This window comes from Pan troglodytes, chromosome 12, assembly GCF_028858775.2.
Source record: "Pan troglodytes isolate AG18354 chromosome 12, NHGRI_mPanTro3-v2.0_pri, whole genome shotgun sequence".
In the NCBI taxonomy this organism is placed as follows: Eukaryota; Metazoa; Chordata; class Mammalia; order Primates; family Hominidae; genus Pan; species Pan troglodytes.
Genome location: NC_072410.2, coordinates 88349836 through 88365486, shown reverse-complemented (window position 1 = coordinate 88365486; position 15651 = coordinate 88349836). Strand labels below are relative to the sequence as shown.

At 37.5% G+C, this 15651-nt stretch overlaps 1 long non-coding RNA gene across 1 annotated transcript in view; it reads left to right on the top strand.

The window, feature by feature from the left end:
• The window catches only part of LOC107973427 (uncharacterized), a 585387-nt gene extending 577470 nt beyond the window's left edge, over positions 1 to 7917 (top strand). The window contains exon 7 of the long non-coding RNA XR_010149159.1: positions 5953 to 7917. This is a non-coding gene — a long non-coding RNA (uncharacterized LOC107973427). The remainder of the gene's footprint in view (positions 1 to 5952) is intronic.
• Positions 7918 to 15651: the final 7734 nt, after the last annotated feature.

The following is a 15651-nucleotide window of genomic DNA, read 5'->3' as shown; positions in this document are numbered from 1 at the left end:
GAAATAAATAAAGTGTATTCAAGTAGGAAGAGAGGAAGTCAAATTGTCTCTGTTTGCAGATGATATGATTGTATATTTAGAAAACCCCATTGTCTTAGCCCAAAATCTCCTTAAGATGATAAGCAACTTCAGCAAAGTCTCAGGATACAAAGTCAATGTGCAAAAATCACAAGCATTCCTATACACCAATAACAGAGAGCCAAACCATGAGTGAACTCCCATTCACAATTGCTACCAAGAGAATAAAATACCTAGGAATACGACTTACAAGGGATGTGAAGGACCTCTTCAAGGAGAACTACAAACCACTGCTAAGGAAATAAGGGAGGACACAAACCAATGGAAAAACATTCCATGCTCATGGATAAGTAGAATCAATATCATTAAAATGGCCATACTGCCCAAAGTAATTTATAGATTCAATGCTATCCCCTTCAAACTACCATTGACTTTCTTCACAGAATTAGAAAAAAATACCTTAAATTTCATATGGAGCCAAAGAAGAGCTCATATATCCAAGACAATCCTAAGCAAAAAGAACAAAGCTGGAGGCATCATGCTACCTGACTTCAAACTATACTACGAGGCTACAGTAACCAAAACAGCATGGTACTGGTACCAAAACAGAGATGCAGACCAATGGAACAGAACAGAGGCATCAGAACTAATGCCACACATCTACAACCATCTGATCTTTGACAAACCTGACCAAGAAAAGCAATTGGGAAAGGATTCCCTATTTAATAAATGGTGCTGGGAAAACTGGTAAGCCATATGCAGAAAATGGAAACTGGACACCTTCCTTACACCTTATACAAAAATTAACTCAAGTTGGATTAAAGACTTAAATGTAAGACCTAAAACTATAAAAATCCTAGAAGGAAACCTAGGCAATAGCATTCAGGACATAGGCATGGGAAAAGACCTCATGTCTAGAACACCAAAAGCAATGGCAACAAAAGCCAAAATTGACAGATGGGATCTAATTAAACTAAAGAGCTTCTGCACAGCAAAAGAAACCATCATCAGAGTGAACAGGTGACCTGCAGAATGGCAGAAAATTTTTGCTATCTGTCCATCTGACAAAGGGCTAATATCCAGAATCTACAAAGAACTTAAACACATTTACAAGAAAAAAAAAAACCCTTCAAACAGTGGGCAAAGGATATGAACAAACTCTTCTCAAAAGAAGACATTTATGCAGCCAACAAATATATAAAAAAAAGCTCATCATCACTGGTCATTAAAGAAATGCAAATCAAAACCACGATGAGATACCATCTCATGCCAGTTAGAATGGCAATCATTAAAAAGTCTGGAAACAACAGATGCTGGAGAGGCTTTGGAGAAATAGGAATGCTTTTACACTGTTGTTGGGAGTGTAAATTAGTTCAACCATTGTGGAAGACAGTGTGGCAATTCCTCAATGATCTAGAACTAGAAATACCATTTGACCCAGCAATCCCATTATTGGGTATATACCCAAAGGATTATAAATAATTCTACTATAAAGACACATGTACATGTATGTTTATTGCAGCACTATTCACAATAGCAAATTCTTGGAACCAACCCAAATGCCCATCAATGATAGACTGGATAAAGAAAATGTGGCACATATACACCATGGAATACTATGCAGCCATAAAAAAAGATGAGTTCATGTCCTTTGCAGGGACATGGGTGAAGCTGGAAACCATCATTCTCAGCAAACTAACACAGGAACAGAACACCAAACACCACATGTCCTCACTCATAGGTAGGAGTTGAACAATGAGAACACATGGACACAGGGAGGGGAACATCACACAATGGGGCCTGTTGGGGGGTGGGGGGGCTAGGGGAGGGATAGCATTAGGAGAAATACCTAATGTAGATGACGGGTGGATGGGTGCAGCAAACCATCATGGCGTGTGTATACCTATGTAACAAACCTGCATGTTCTGCACATGTATCCCAGAACTTAAAGTATTAAAAAAGAAAAAGAACTAAATATATATGCCCAAACTTTAAAGCAACATTAAAAATCTTTATAGTGGATGTTTAAATATTGAAAATTATGTAAACAAAAAGTTTTTTTGTGCATATATACATACTTTAATCTGTTTGTATTTGTTTTTACCTTTTAAAATTTTTTAGACAGGGTTTTGCCTTATCATTCAGGCTGGAGTACAGTGGAACGATCATAGCTCACTGCAACCTCTAACTCCTTGGCTCCAGCAATCCTCCCATCTTAGCCTCTTTAGTCACAGGACTACAGGCATGGGCCACCACACCCGACATATATATATATATATATATATATATATATATATATATATATATTTTTTTTTTTTTTTTTTTTTTTTTTTTTTTTTTTTTTTTTCTTTTCTTTTCGAGACAGAGTCTCACCCTGTCGCCCAGGCTGGAGTGCAGTGGTGCGATCTCGGCTCACTGCAACCTCCGCTTCCTGGGTTCAAGCAGTTCTCTGCCTCAGCCTCCCAAGTAGCTGGGATTACAGGCGCCCACCACCACGCCCAGCTAATTTTTGTATTTTTAGTAGAAACGGGGTTTCACCATCTTGGCCAGGCTGGTTTTGAACTCCTGACCTCATGATCCACCCACCTTGGCCTCCCAAAGTGCTGGGACTACAGGTGTGAGCCACCACACTTGGCCCTGACTAATATATTTTTTAAAATGTTTTGTGAAATAAGGTCTCACTGTGTTGTCCAGGCTATTCATGAGCTCTCAGCGTCCTAAAGCACTGAGATTTCAGGCGCGAGTCACGGTGCCCAGCTAGTCTCTTAGTTTTCTATGTGTCTAATATTATGTCACTTATATTTCTGTAAAGAAAGAATTTTTAAAAAATATGACATCATTGTCTTTCCATAAAATTGCTATAGTCTTCAATTGTATTTAATACTTATTGTATTTAAGTTGTTTATATTTTTAATTAAAAAGTTTGATGTATCAAAATTTTCGAACAATTAAATGTCCAGTTCAGATTATTGCAATATGTGAAATATAATGGTGCTTTTTTTATAGTTTATTTATTTAGTAAGGCAAAACTTTTATCAAATACATAAATTTATTTTTACACATACATGTCTGATGTGGAGTGGAGGAGAGACAGAGAGTTTAATTTCCTGAATAGTAAATTATAATCATCATAAAACATAAAAGTTAACATATTAATGAGACTTTACAAATAAAATGACCAAGCAATAAGTGTATTACATTATCTCCTTTAATATTTACAATAGCTCTGTGCAGTAGGTATGATTATTTTCATTCTTCAGATTAGAATATCAGGCTCAGAGTGGTTAAATACCCTGATTGGGTCACAGAAAGAACAAATATCAATTCAACAAATAACCTGGAAGTTGAAACATTTTCCTGACTATAATGTCAATGCTTCCACTTTTCACTATATTCTATTTCACAGAAATTAAAATCTAGTTGCATTGTATTCAACCTCATTTAATGTTAGGTACATACTTTAAGACCAAGCATACTGGTTCTGGAGATACACATTTGGACAAAACATGATGTTAGTGGGCTCACAGAGGTTCCAGAATTCTGATCTTAGCCAAATTAGGGGCCCAATAGTGACCAATAAATATTGTCATCAGATTCTATCTATATTCCAAAACCAATAATCACATCTTAAAGTAAAATAATCTGAGGTATTTTTTAACCAATAGAATTGCCAAACAGAAGAAAAGTATGTTATTTTCAAGTCCCAGTGATCACTGTTAAATTAAGACACAAATAGATCTGTAACATCATTATCTATGGCCATAAACTCAAACTCACCTCTTATTTCCTCCTTGGAAAATTAATGTGCTTAAACATCAAAAAAGGCTAGCCCTGTACATTTACTATCTCTTTACAGAAAATGCCAGCCAGTACATATCAATTTTTGAAGAAAACAAGAATGGGAGAGACAAAACTTTATTTATTTATTTATTTATTTTTTTGCATATGGACTGTGTTACAGGGAGTCAGGTATCATTTGTAACAGGTATTAAGGCAATCACTCAACTGTCTTGTCTTCTTATGCCCTCACAACAGGGACCTTGGACAAAAACTAAACTTGAAATCTTTTAGGCTTCTCTGGTTGTTCTAAAGTGTTCAGGCCTGGGACTACCCTGGGACTACCCTTAGTTCTACAAGTGCACATACCAGGCAGTTCTGGAAAATGAGTTTTCACATGTTTGTTCTGGCCCTTGTCTATTGTAAGGTCAAATGGTGAAAGGACGTAGTTCAGTGAAAACTTAAAAATTCATTAGATTTTTCTCTGAGCTCACAAAGGTTAAAAACCCATGGCCACGCATGGTTGCTCATGCCTGTAATCACAGCACTTGGTGGGAGAGGCGGGCAGATCACAAGGTCAGGAGTTTGAGACTAGCCTGGCCAACATGGTGAAACCCCGTCTCTACTAAAAATACAAAAATTAGCTGGGGATGGTGGCAGGCGCCTGTAATCCCAGCTACTCAGGAGGCTGAGGCAGGAGAATTGTTTGAATCCGGGATGTGGAGGTTGCAGTGAGCCGAGATTGTGCCACTGCACTCCAGCCTGGGTGACAGGGCAAGACTCTGTCTCAAAAAAAAAAAAAAAAAAAAAAAAAATACCCTAAGTGTTGCTTGGAGGCAACACCACGGATTCTGAATAAGAGGGGATCACCCTAGGTCATAGAAGTCAAGTACTCTCTCAGGACAACTTTCCATTCAGTGGCTGGTCTGGAAATAATTAGCCTCAAGTGCTTTGTGCATAAAAGCCATAAAATTTTCATTCTTCAGTGTGCTTATATTGTATACTTCATTAACTTCCTGGCATCTCAGTACTTTTAATTATAGAATCTTGATAATAAGTTATTAAATTGAAAAGTTGAGAAAGAGTTTTCTGAGTGGAGTGAGATGTTGAATTAGTTTTAAAATAAATTCTACTGTTTAAAAATTTTTAGCAATAGAATTGTGAAGGGCTTAAGTTGCTTTGGCATTGTAAAATGACTGGCTGCTTCAAGCTAATTTTTAAAATAAAAATGTCAAGCAGTGTTTATTTCTTATAACTATGTATCTTAAATCACGTCTTCTAATCTGTACCACACTGTTCTAAGGACACATGAAGACACATGAAGTGATACCACTTTTCTGTAATGGTGGATTAAAGAGCTGCGTACATATAGAATTTCTTTCTTTAGGTAACACATTTTTAATAACAAAAGACTACATTACAGAAAACAAAAGTCCTCATCTCCCCTCCCCCCATGATTTCTACAATATAGGGGAGAAAAATCACTGAAAGCACATTTTGGTGTATGCATTTATACAATGACCAAAAATTTACCAGCATTTTTTTTTTTTTTTTAAGAAATATGTGTTGGCCAGGCATGGTGGCTCATGCCTGTAATCCCAGCACTTTGGGAGGCCAAGGCAGTCGGATTACCTGAGTTCAGGAGTTCGAGACCAGCATGGCCAACATGGTGAAACCCCATCTCTACTAAAAATACAAAAATTAGCCAAGCGTGGTGGCACATGTCTGTAATCCCAGCTACTCGGGAGGCTGAGGCAGGAGAATTGCTTGAGCCCAGGAGGCGGAGGTTGCAGTGAGCTGAGATCATGTCACTGTACTCCAGCCTGGCTGACAGAGTGGGACTGTGTCTCAGAAAAAAAAAAAAAAAAAGGAAAGGAAAGAAATATGTGTCAACTGTATTTAATCGTAATCTATGTGCCCTGGAGAAGTGAATAAAGGGCATTTTCTCAAGCTCTGCCTAACCTCAAAAGCTCAGAAAAATTTCAGAAAGTGTTATAAAGTTTTATAAAAATCTGAACATGATCTGAAACATCATTACATTATATATTTACTATGTGGTTATAGTGCAAAAAAGAATGTGATGAGAGGTTATTCCCCAGCTTTCCCTCCGTCTTCAATATAAAATTAGTTTTGTTATATTGTGTTTTTCTTCACCAGGTCAATCCACTCCTGGAAATTACCTTCAGCTCTCTTTGAAAATGGCTTCACTGTCTTCATTTATAAGTAAGTTTTGGTTTGTTGCACATACAGTGTAGTCCTAGCATCAATCAATTTATTTTACATGCATGTGTTTTACTGTCTTTTTTCTATTGTATAATGAGCATCTTCTCACACTAATGGGACAAAACAGTTGCATAACTGTTTACATTTGTGGATTTTGGTCCTAGTTCTAAGGCTCCGGGCAGCTGGGATAGATGACAAAGTATTTGTCTAACATTTGTTTTGGGGAATGGAGAGGTTTAATTTCAAAATTGAGCTGTTCTTACTCCAAAAATATACCTTTGAAACTATCAGTTGATGCCTCAATCTATTATCCTATTAAACACTCTCCCTATTCAAGAAAACAGTGGCAGGTTTATAATGAGTTGACATCTATATTTTATAAATCCATGGATATCATCTTGCTTTAATTAAATGTCTGAGAGCAACAGACCTCTGTCTAGATATGGAGGTTATAGTCATACACCCATCATTTGGACTGATGGGACAAATAGCTTCACCTGAGGATAGCAATGCTGCTTAATCTCCTGTGCCAAACATTGTTACTTTCTTAACTGGTATTCATGTTTGCCCCTGGCCCCAGTCCCAACCATGCAAACTAATAGAGAGCTAACTTTGCTCAGATTGTCACCATGATTAGTTACATTTCCCAATTCCTTGACCAGTCCTGGGTACTGAGATTTTTTAAAACTCCTGGGAACTTATTAGGAAGTTTTGCTTTCCCTCTGTGGATTGCACCCACTCCCCTCATTGCTTTCTTATGCTGGAAGAGGAGATAGAAAATGAACGTGAAGCAGCCATTTTGTGACCATGAGAAAGGACGCCGTGCTCTACAGATGTTAGAACAGAAAGATAAAATTTGGGTCACTGATGGCACCTTGAAGCCACTGTGCCAGTCCTGGTTGGCTGGTATTTGGGCTTTCTTGTTATGTGACAAAAAATACACCTTTTATTTGCTGAAGACACTGTGAGCATCTATTTGTGAGACAGATAGCCAATGAATACTTACCGTTAAAATTGTGAGAACTGAATGAAAACCTATACATCAACTATCCCTGAACATTGAAAAAGCAGTTTATATTGATTAGGTATGTAATTATTGTCTTGTTGTTATTGTGAATGGTTAAGCTCCCACATAGAATTTTAGGAGTATGAAAATCAACTTTGTATAACAGATAGGACATGGAGTCAAACGTGTTGACTAGCCACTGGAGATATAAAACTTTCAGTATCTTCTCCCAAGGAGAAGTTCTAAGAAGGCTAAAGATAAATAAAATTTTACAAAACTCTGCGATGGCTCAAAGGAGTGCTTCCTGGAAAAGACATCTGTGTTGGTAAGAAAATAAAAAGATAAAGGAGAAGGAGAACATTTAGAAGCAGAAGCAGTAAGTGAAAAGAGTAGAAGCTCGATTGGGGTTCCAAATGCAGTTCAGAGTTATAGAAGCAGAGGATAATAGGCTGATGACGAGGCATGGACCTTATCAGAAAAGAACTTGATGCTGTGTTTACATCTCAGGATTTTATCCTGAAGACAATGGAGTATCTTTGCAGAATTTTAAACCAGGAAGTGTTGTGATTGGCATGTTACGTAGGTCACTGGCAGAAGTGTAGAGAATATTTTGGAGAGGAAAAGTCCAGAGTGAGAAAATTCAATTAGAAGTTATGGTGATAGTTCCCCCTGAGAGATGGTAAAAATGGGGAAGTGGAATAGAATGATAACATAAAGGAATTAACAATAAAGTATTTCTTCCCCAATTGTGTGTCTGTGAGAATTTGGTAGAGGATGAGAGTGTGGCAGAAACACAATGTAATAAAATCTCTCACTACAGCAAGTTTCAACCTTGTATTCTGGACTATTAAAATTTGTTATAAATGGTAGCCAGGTGAATAAATACTATTCCTAAGAAAAAAAAAAAAAACAACCAGGAAGTTTCAGAACACGGGATGATTTCTTGAAGTGAGATTTTAAAAGAAATCACCATCATTTTGTAGTTAAAAAAATAATTCTCAAGCAACAAGATACCCTTCAATAGCGAAACAGAGAAACAACCCCTGGTATATCCAAAAAATGGAATACTATTTTGTAAAAAAAAGAAATGAGCCATCAAGCTTCATACTAACTATATGACTCTAACTATATGGCATTCTGGAAAAGGCAAAACTGTAAAGACAATAAAAAGAGCAGTAGTTGCCTGAAGCTCAGAGTGAGGAGAAAAGAGATAAACAGGAGCACAGGGCATTTTTAGGGCAGTCAGACTATTCTGTTTGATACTGTAATGGTGGATACATGACACAATGCATTTGTAAAAACACATGGAACTATACAACATGAAGAATGAACTTTAATGTAAACTCTGGACTTTAGTTAATAATAACATATCACGGCCGGGTGTGGTGGCTCACACCTGTAATCCCAGAACTTTGGGAGGCTGAGGAGGGTGAATCACCTGAAGTCAGGAGTTTGAGACCAGCCTGGCCAACATGGCGAAACCCCGCCTCTACTAAAAATACAAAAATTAGCTGAGCGTGGTGGTGTGCGCCTGTAATCCCAGCTACTCGGGAGGCCGAAGCAGGAGAATCACTTGAACCTGGGAGGCAGAGGTTGAAGTGAGCTGAGATCGCACCGTTGCACTCCAGCCTGGGCGACAAGAGCAAAACTCCGTCTCAAAAAAAAAAAAAAAAAAAAAAGAAAAAGAATAATAATAACATATCACTACTGGTTTATTAATTGTAACAAGTGTACAATAGCAATGCAAGTTGTTGATGGTAGAGGAAACTGTGGGGGCATGTGGGAACTCTGTACATTCTGCCCCATTTTTGCATAAACCAAATTTGGTCTAAAAGTAGTTAAATAGAAAAAACCTCATCTCTAAATAAAACAAGTTCCTGTAATATTAGGTCATAGAAATATATATTTTTCAAGACAAGGAAGTCTTTGATCTCAGGCTCCTTGGCATAAAAACCATCCTCCAACAGAGGATCTCCTAACTTTACTTTTTCAAATATTTTTCTTAACAAGGAACAGAAACTTTTCTGAGCTTTTAAAAAATATTCTCAGCCTAATATTCCTTATCAGATAAAGGATAATATTCTGCAGAGATTTCAAGTGATAGATTTGTTTTTTCTTTTTCTCTTCTCTTCTCTTTGTTTCTTTGTTTCTTTTTTTTTTTTTTTTTTTTTTTTTTTTGAGACAGGGGTGTCACTCTGTCACCCAGGCTGGAGTGCAGTGGTGTGATCTTGGCTCACTGCAACCTTTGCCTCCCAGGCTTAAGCGACCCTCCCACCTCAGCCTTCTGATTAGGTAGGACCACAGGCACACGCCACCATGCCTGGCTAATTTTTGTATTTTTTGTAGAGATGGGGTTTTGCCATGTTGCCCAGGCTGGTCTGGAACTCCCTGGCTCAAGTGTTCTACCCAAGTGATCTACCCACCTCGGTCTCCTAAAATGCTGGGATTATAGGCCTGAGCCACCATGCCTGGCCTCAGTTGATAAATTTCTATCTAACACTTTGGATTTTCCTCCTGACTTATGAAATCTTAGGTTTTACAAAACAGTATTTGGGCTTTACCCCTTCAGACCCTGCAGTTCGATTGTCAAAATCCCACAAGCATTTGTTACTCCTGTCATATGCAGTATGCACTTCTAGATGTTACCATGGCATCCGATACCATTCATCTCTAAAGAACAGGGAAATTAGTCCATGGGGAAGGTGACATTTTCTTTATAAAAAGCAACCTCTAAAGAGATATCATGTGAATTACATTATTGATCGCCTGTGACTGGTTCTCCACTGATAATTTCTAAGATTCTCAGGTGATTTCTGACTCAAGTGTTTACTTCAGAGTAAAGCCAAATAAATCTGTTTCTATGGTTATAGACTAATATTTGTGTGAAACACTTTGAAAATCATACGTGGAAATTCCTTCAAAATTGGTTATTTAAAGTGATGTCATCATATGCCTATATTAGTGTACCACTTTTGACATTGCTGTTTAGGGTCAGATTCCTGGTCAATATCTTTTTTTTCTACCAAGTATTTTTAGCCAAGCACAGTATTACCAACCTAGATTAAACCTATTTGCTGGGCATAATTCTAAATGACTTAATCACTCTTTACATGAAATATATTCTTCAATGGAGAAAATGCAAAACTAATCAAAAGAATTTCAGGTGGGGTACAATGGTGATTCCATAAGAATTCTAAAATGCTTTGAACAATGTGAGCGTTACTGAAGTGCCGTATATTCACCTTTATTTAAAGAAAGCTACTTTTATTTGTAGGTTCCTCTGTTAGCAAATCATGCTCTTTTCTTTTTAGTCATATCATAATAAAAATGTTAAAATAAAGGATTCCGAAGGGGGAAAAGTAATAATTTTTTTTCCAACTAGTTCATTTACACCTCATAAATGATGCTAGAAGCATCAACAAAATGTTAAAAACAAAGCATGAATTTAAAGTTTAAATGTTACGAGATACTGATGTTATAAATAATGCCTATATTATTTAGGTACATCTTAGTGCCTCCCAGTAATGTGGTTTAATCCTGAGGTCCCAAATACAAATTCCATCAAACCTCCATTATTTTTGTCATTAATTGTAAAGTTACCAGATACTTAGCAGCACCAGAGATTTCTGTCCTGTTTTTTTTTGTTCGTTTGTTTGTTTTGTTTTTCATCAGTATTTGTGACAATGGTTGATCTGTTTGAGTGATTTATGCCTGAGGAAAGATGTAACCTCAACTGGCAATTAAGCTGTTTTCCTTATCCAATTTGCCAACAAAATATAATGCATGTGAGAAAGGTGTTTTACCAGATTACCAAACCACAAGCTAGGAAGTAGTTAGCAAGAGCTTATCTTTAAATTCCACTTCACTTGCAGCTGGTAGAAAATGTAGAAAGTGGGGGATAGGTCTCACATTGCCCTCTTTACTCCCCTAATTTGGTTGGTTGATTCAGGTATGAATTTGTCTGGACTCCTCCCTGTAGAGTTACCAGATTTAGCATATAAAAATAAAGGACACCCAGTTAAATTTGAATCTGATATTTAAATTATGCTTATCTCCCAAATATTGCACAAGCCACACTTACACTAAACATTATATGGTATTTATCTGAACTTCAAATTTAACTGGGCACCCTGTGTTTATCTGGCATATTTACTCCTCAGCACAGCAAAGTTGGATGCCTTTGCCTGCTTGCCATCACATTGAGGAAGGTCATACATGTGTGGGGTCTCATGTAACCTGGTAAGGATCATATCTTGGCACACGGAGACAGGTTCATTGGCCTTCAAGGGGCTATGGTCTCTGAGCAACTACTGGGATACAAAAGGTCACATAGATGCTTGGTATGAATATGGTGGTAAAAAATCAATTATCAGCCGGGCGCAGTGGCTCACGCCTGTAATCCCAGCACTTTGGGAGGCCAAGAAGTACAGATTACGAGGTCAGGAGATCGAGACCATCCTGGCTAACATGGTGAAACCCCATCTCTAATAAAAATACAAAAAATTAGCCAGGCGTGGTGGCGAGCGCCTGTAATCCCAGCTGCTCGGGAGGCTGAGGCAGGAGAATGGTGTGAACCAGGGAGGCAGAGCTTGCAGGCTTGCAGTGAGCCGAGATTGTGCCACTGCACTCCAGCCTGGGTGACAGAGCAAGACTCCCTCTCAAAAAAGAAAAAAAAATTAATTATCTTGGAATCATTATAAGTTATGGTAATGTGAAATTTATGTACACCTATTCGCATTAATATGTTTGTACCTGAGGATTATGTGTGTGTTTGTGTGTATGTATGTGTGGTGTACCTATAATGAAACTGAACTCCAGGTCATTTGTTTTGATCCTATCCACACTCTATTGTTCAAGGAAGCCATGAAGAACAATGCTTCCTCCCACAACAAGTCTTCTTATCTTAGTTTTATTTTACTGTAACCTGGCTGCCTTGTAAAAAATCACAGCAGACATTCCTCAGAGTGTTTATCAACCTCAATTGATTTCAAATGGCATCAACACAGCACAGTGGGCACTTAGAAGCTTATGCCACCCCTGTAATTTACATTAGTCTTACTTTAAAGATCCTTTAGTTCACCAGGCATTTGGTAGAATGGAATCACTAAGCCACGACCATTTACTTTATGAAGATGATTGGATCAGTGCTCACCTCACGGATTAGCAATCCTTTGCTAGCCCCATAGAGGTCTCCCCTCTCTTCTGATTGTTTCTTTATAAACAAGTTATTTTATCAGGTAGATCAGATAGTGTGTGCCACGTAAACTGATGGATATATTTGCTTCCAGCAAACCAGTATTCCCTCATCCGTATGTTGACTGTGGTTTGGTTAGGCATTCCTTGCAGGTTTGTTTGGTTTTCTTCCCCATTTGGATAACATCGCTGCCAGATTGTTAATTGTAAAAGTTAATTTGTTTCTGAGAATTGCTTACCCCAATTCTTATTCAGCACATTTTAAAATACTTGATTACATCAAGTTTTTCATTTCTAACTTGATGTCAGGAACTCACTTCTTTTTTGGTTCAGAGGATTTAGTTTCTCCACCCATGGTGGTTTTCTGAAGTAGTTTTCAGGCCTACATCAGGGCATGTCTTAACTTTTATTGCTAGAACATGCTAATGTTTGCCAATTAAATCAGAATTCTTTTTAATTTTTTAAGCTCATTATTGAAGCCTAATATGCATACAAAATATATAGTCATAAGTGTGCAACATTATTTTTACAAAGAAAATACAAAGTAAATGAATTTGCACAAAGAAAGCATGGCCAGCACCTCAGAAATTCCCCACCCTCAGGCTTCCTTCATGTCACTGTCCATCACCAAGGGTAACTACTGTCTTTACTTTTAACAGCATAATAGAAATGAATCTACTATTTTGTTTCTAGCCTCTTTTGCTCAACATCGTGTTAGTTAAATTAGTCCATATCACTGCATAAATTGTAGTTTGTTCACTCTCATTGCTGTATAATGATGCATTTCGTGAATATAACCCCATCTATTTACACATTGAACAGCTGATGGGCATTTGGATACTGATGTTATGAAAATTATTTTGCATGTCTTTTGATGAAGATACACATTTCTTTTGGTACATGCCTAAAAGAGAAACTATTAAACTCTTATTCAATTTTATAACTAACACTTAACTGTTTTATTAGGATTAATACTTCTGAGGCCCCTCAAGCTTTTAACATGGTTGACATTTTAGAGCATAAAAACCTTAAAAATCTGGCTGCAACTTTAGAGCTGGGAACAGAGAACCATGCAGTGTAATGGGGTATGAATAATGCTTGAGTCTATTGTCTCAGATCTGATCCAAGTCATCTAAACTCTCTATAAAACGGTCATAACAAAATAGTTGCTATTTATCTTACACATTTTATATGAGGATCAAAAATATTTTTTTTCTGTGTGTGTAAGTAAAATCTTAATTATAAATATATAACATCAAGGATCCACAGTAGTATGTTTGGATATCTGGATATCTTGGGAAAATGTATAGTTAGATGTGGTTACTAGCCTTGTGAACAGGTTTATTCAAAGACCATTAATGGTCAACGTTAGAAATCCACTGGTATATCAACAGGAAATACTTCTCTATAGTCAAGAGTTGAATTCAAGTCCAGGTTTGATCATTTCTATTCAAATAGTCAATTTATCCTAACTTGATGCAGACTCCTTCTGGCATACATCAATGATTTTTAGATATATAATTCACATAGCATATCTCTTGAACACAGCCTACACTTCTAACTTCTTAAACACAGTTCCATAACTAATGCATACTGTGTGTCCTTAAACCTCTGTCCTACATCACACTCTTCCAACCCAGCACATAGTGTCTTCCACATATGACACCCAAAATGTTTTTGGTTTAACTTACCTCTACCTATAGTTTCCCATGAATATTATTTAATCAAAATTTCATTTAGAGTTCTAATAAAATCTTAATTTCCCCAGTAGAGAAAGTAGCTGTCCCTAGTTGTACCAGTTCATGCTCCAACCTAATTAGGATGCCCTTCAGGCTCCCTGTGGAGTCAATACCCATGTAAGTATTTATGAGAAGTCTCATGGAAATTTCTTGTATATGCTCACTTTACTAGGTGGTGATTATTCCCTGGTATTCATTGGGACTTGGTGGTGATACACTATTGGAGACATCCTAAGTATTTCGGCTGTATTAGATACATTTCTTTATTTCTTCATTTCCTATGTGTCTACACTGGCTCACTGTCAGACTTAGATAACAGTCCAAAAAAACTAGGTTGAGTGACAAATTTAAGTAAATGAATAAAGATACCATGCTCTGCTCAGAGTTTATTTTTTATCCACTCCAACGATTGTATTAAGTCAAGTTATCATGCCTGGCTTTTTCCCTGAGAAAAAATGTATTCCCAGCAGATCCCCAAGCCTCATGCAAATTAACTTTTGGGTGACTTTAGCCATCAGTTTTTCATGCATATTCAGGGCTGTTAGAATCTCACTTAGCTTCACATAGAGACCCCATGCAAATATTCAATCTTAATCTTTATCTTATCCCAAATGTCATGGTTGATTTCACCAGACTCCTTCATACACTTAAAGCTGTACTGCTTTCCAGTTTGGGGGTAGACAGACTTAATGAATATGGAAACATGAAGTAATTAGGCCATTATTTCTTTTTCACTGAATAGATAAGGCACCTGAAAAAAAAAATCACAGGCGAAGCATAATATTTACATGCAAAGTCAAAATTACAAACATTAATTTAGCAAGAAGTGTGTATATAATCTATTAACCTTTTGTTTTGTTTCCAGCATTCCTATCTCCTTTAGCATCCACACTTACTTCCTTTCCCAGATTAAATCCCATTTTCCATTTTTCTTTCATTGTGAAAGAAAATGATGAGTACGCCTCTGTTGATGAGTACGCCTCTATTTCTCCACCATCCCTCTACCTCTCTGCATGTGTCTGCACCCATGCCACTTACTCTACCTTCCTCCTCTCACAGTGGATGGACTTTTCTACTACTTTCTAAAACTGACTCGGTCACTTGTGTCCTAGTCCCCATCCCACTTTTCCTACTCCAGGCTTTTGCTCCAGCAGTTACGTCTTCAGATTTCCCCTTTCAACTGGATCAGCAATGGCAGGCAATCTTTAGATTGCACTGAGAGTTGTTTAGACTCGCTGCTTGTGCTTCCCCAACTCATTCTTTCTTGAACACACTCCACTCAAGTACTTATCCATGAACAAAACTGAAACCCATTTTTCAAGGCTGCCATTGATTTTATCATTGTCAGAATTAGTGGTCAATTATCAGCCTTCATCTCCCTTAATCTTTAAGATGTTTTTAACATAGATAAAACCATTTGACACTTTTTTTTTTTTTTTTTTTTGAGACAGAGTCTCACTCTGTTGCCCAGGCTGGAGTGCAGTGGCATGATCTCAGCTCACTGCAACCTCCGCCTCCCGGGTTTAAGACATTCTTGTGCCTCATCCTCCTGAGTAGCTGAGACTACAGGTGCATGCCACTGTGCCCAGCTAAGTTTTGTATTTTTAGTAGAGACAGGGTTTCGCCATGTTGCCCAGGGTGGTCTCGAACTCCTGGCCTAAAGTGATCCACCATAGCCTCCCAAACTGCTGGGAT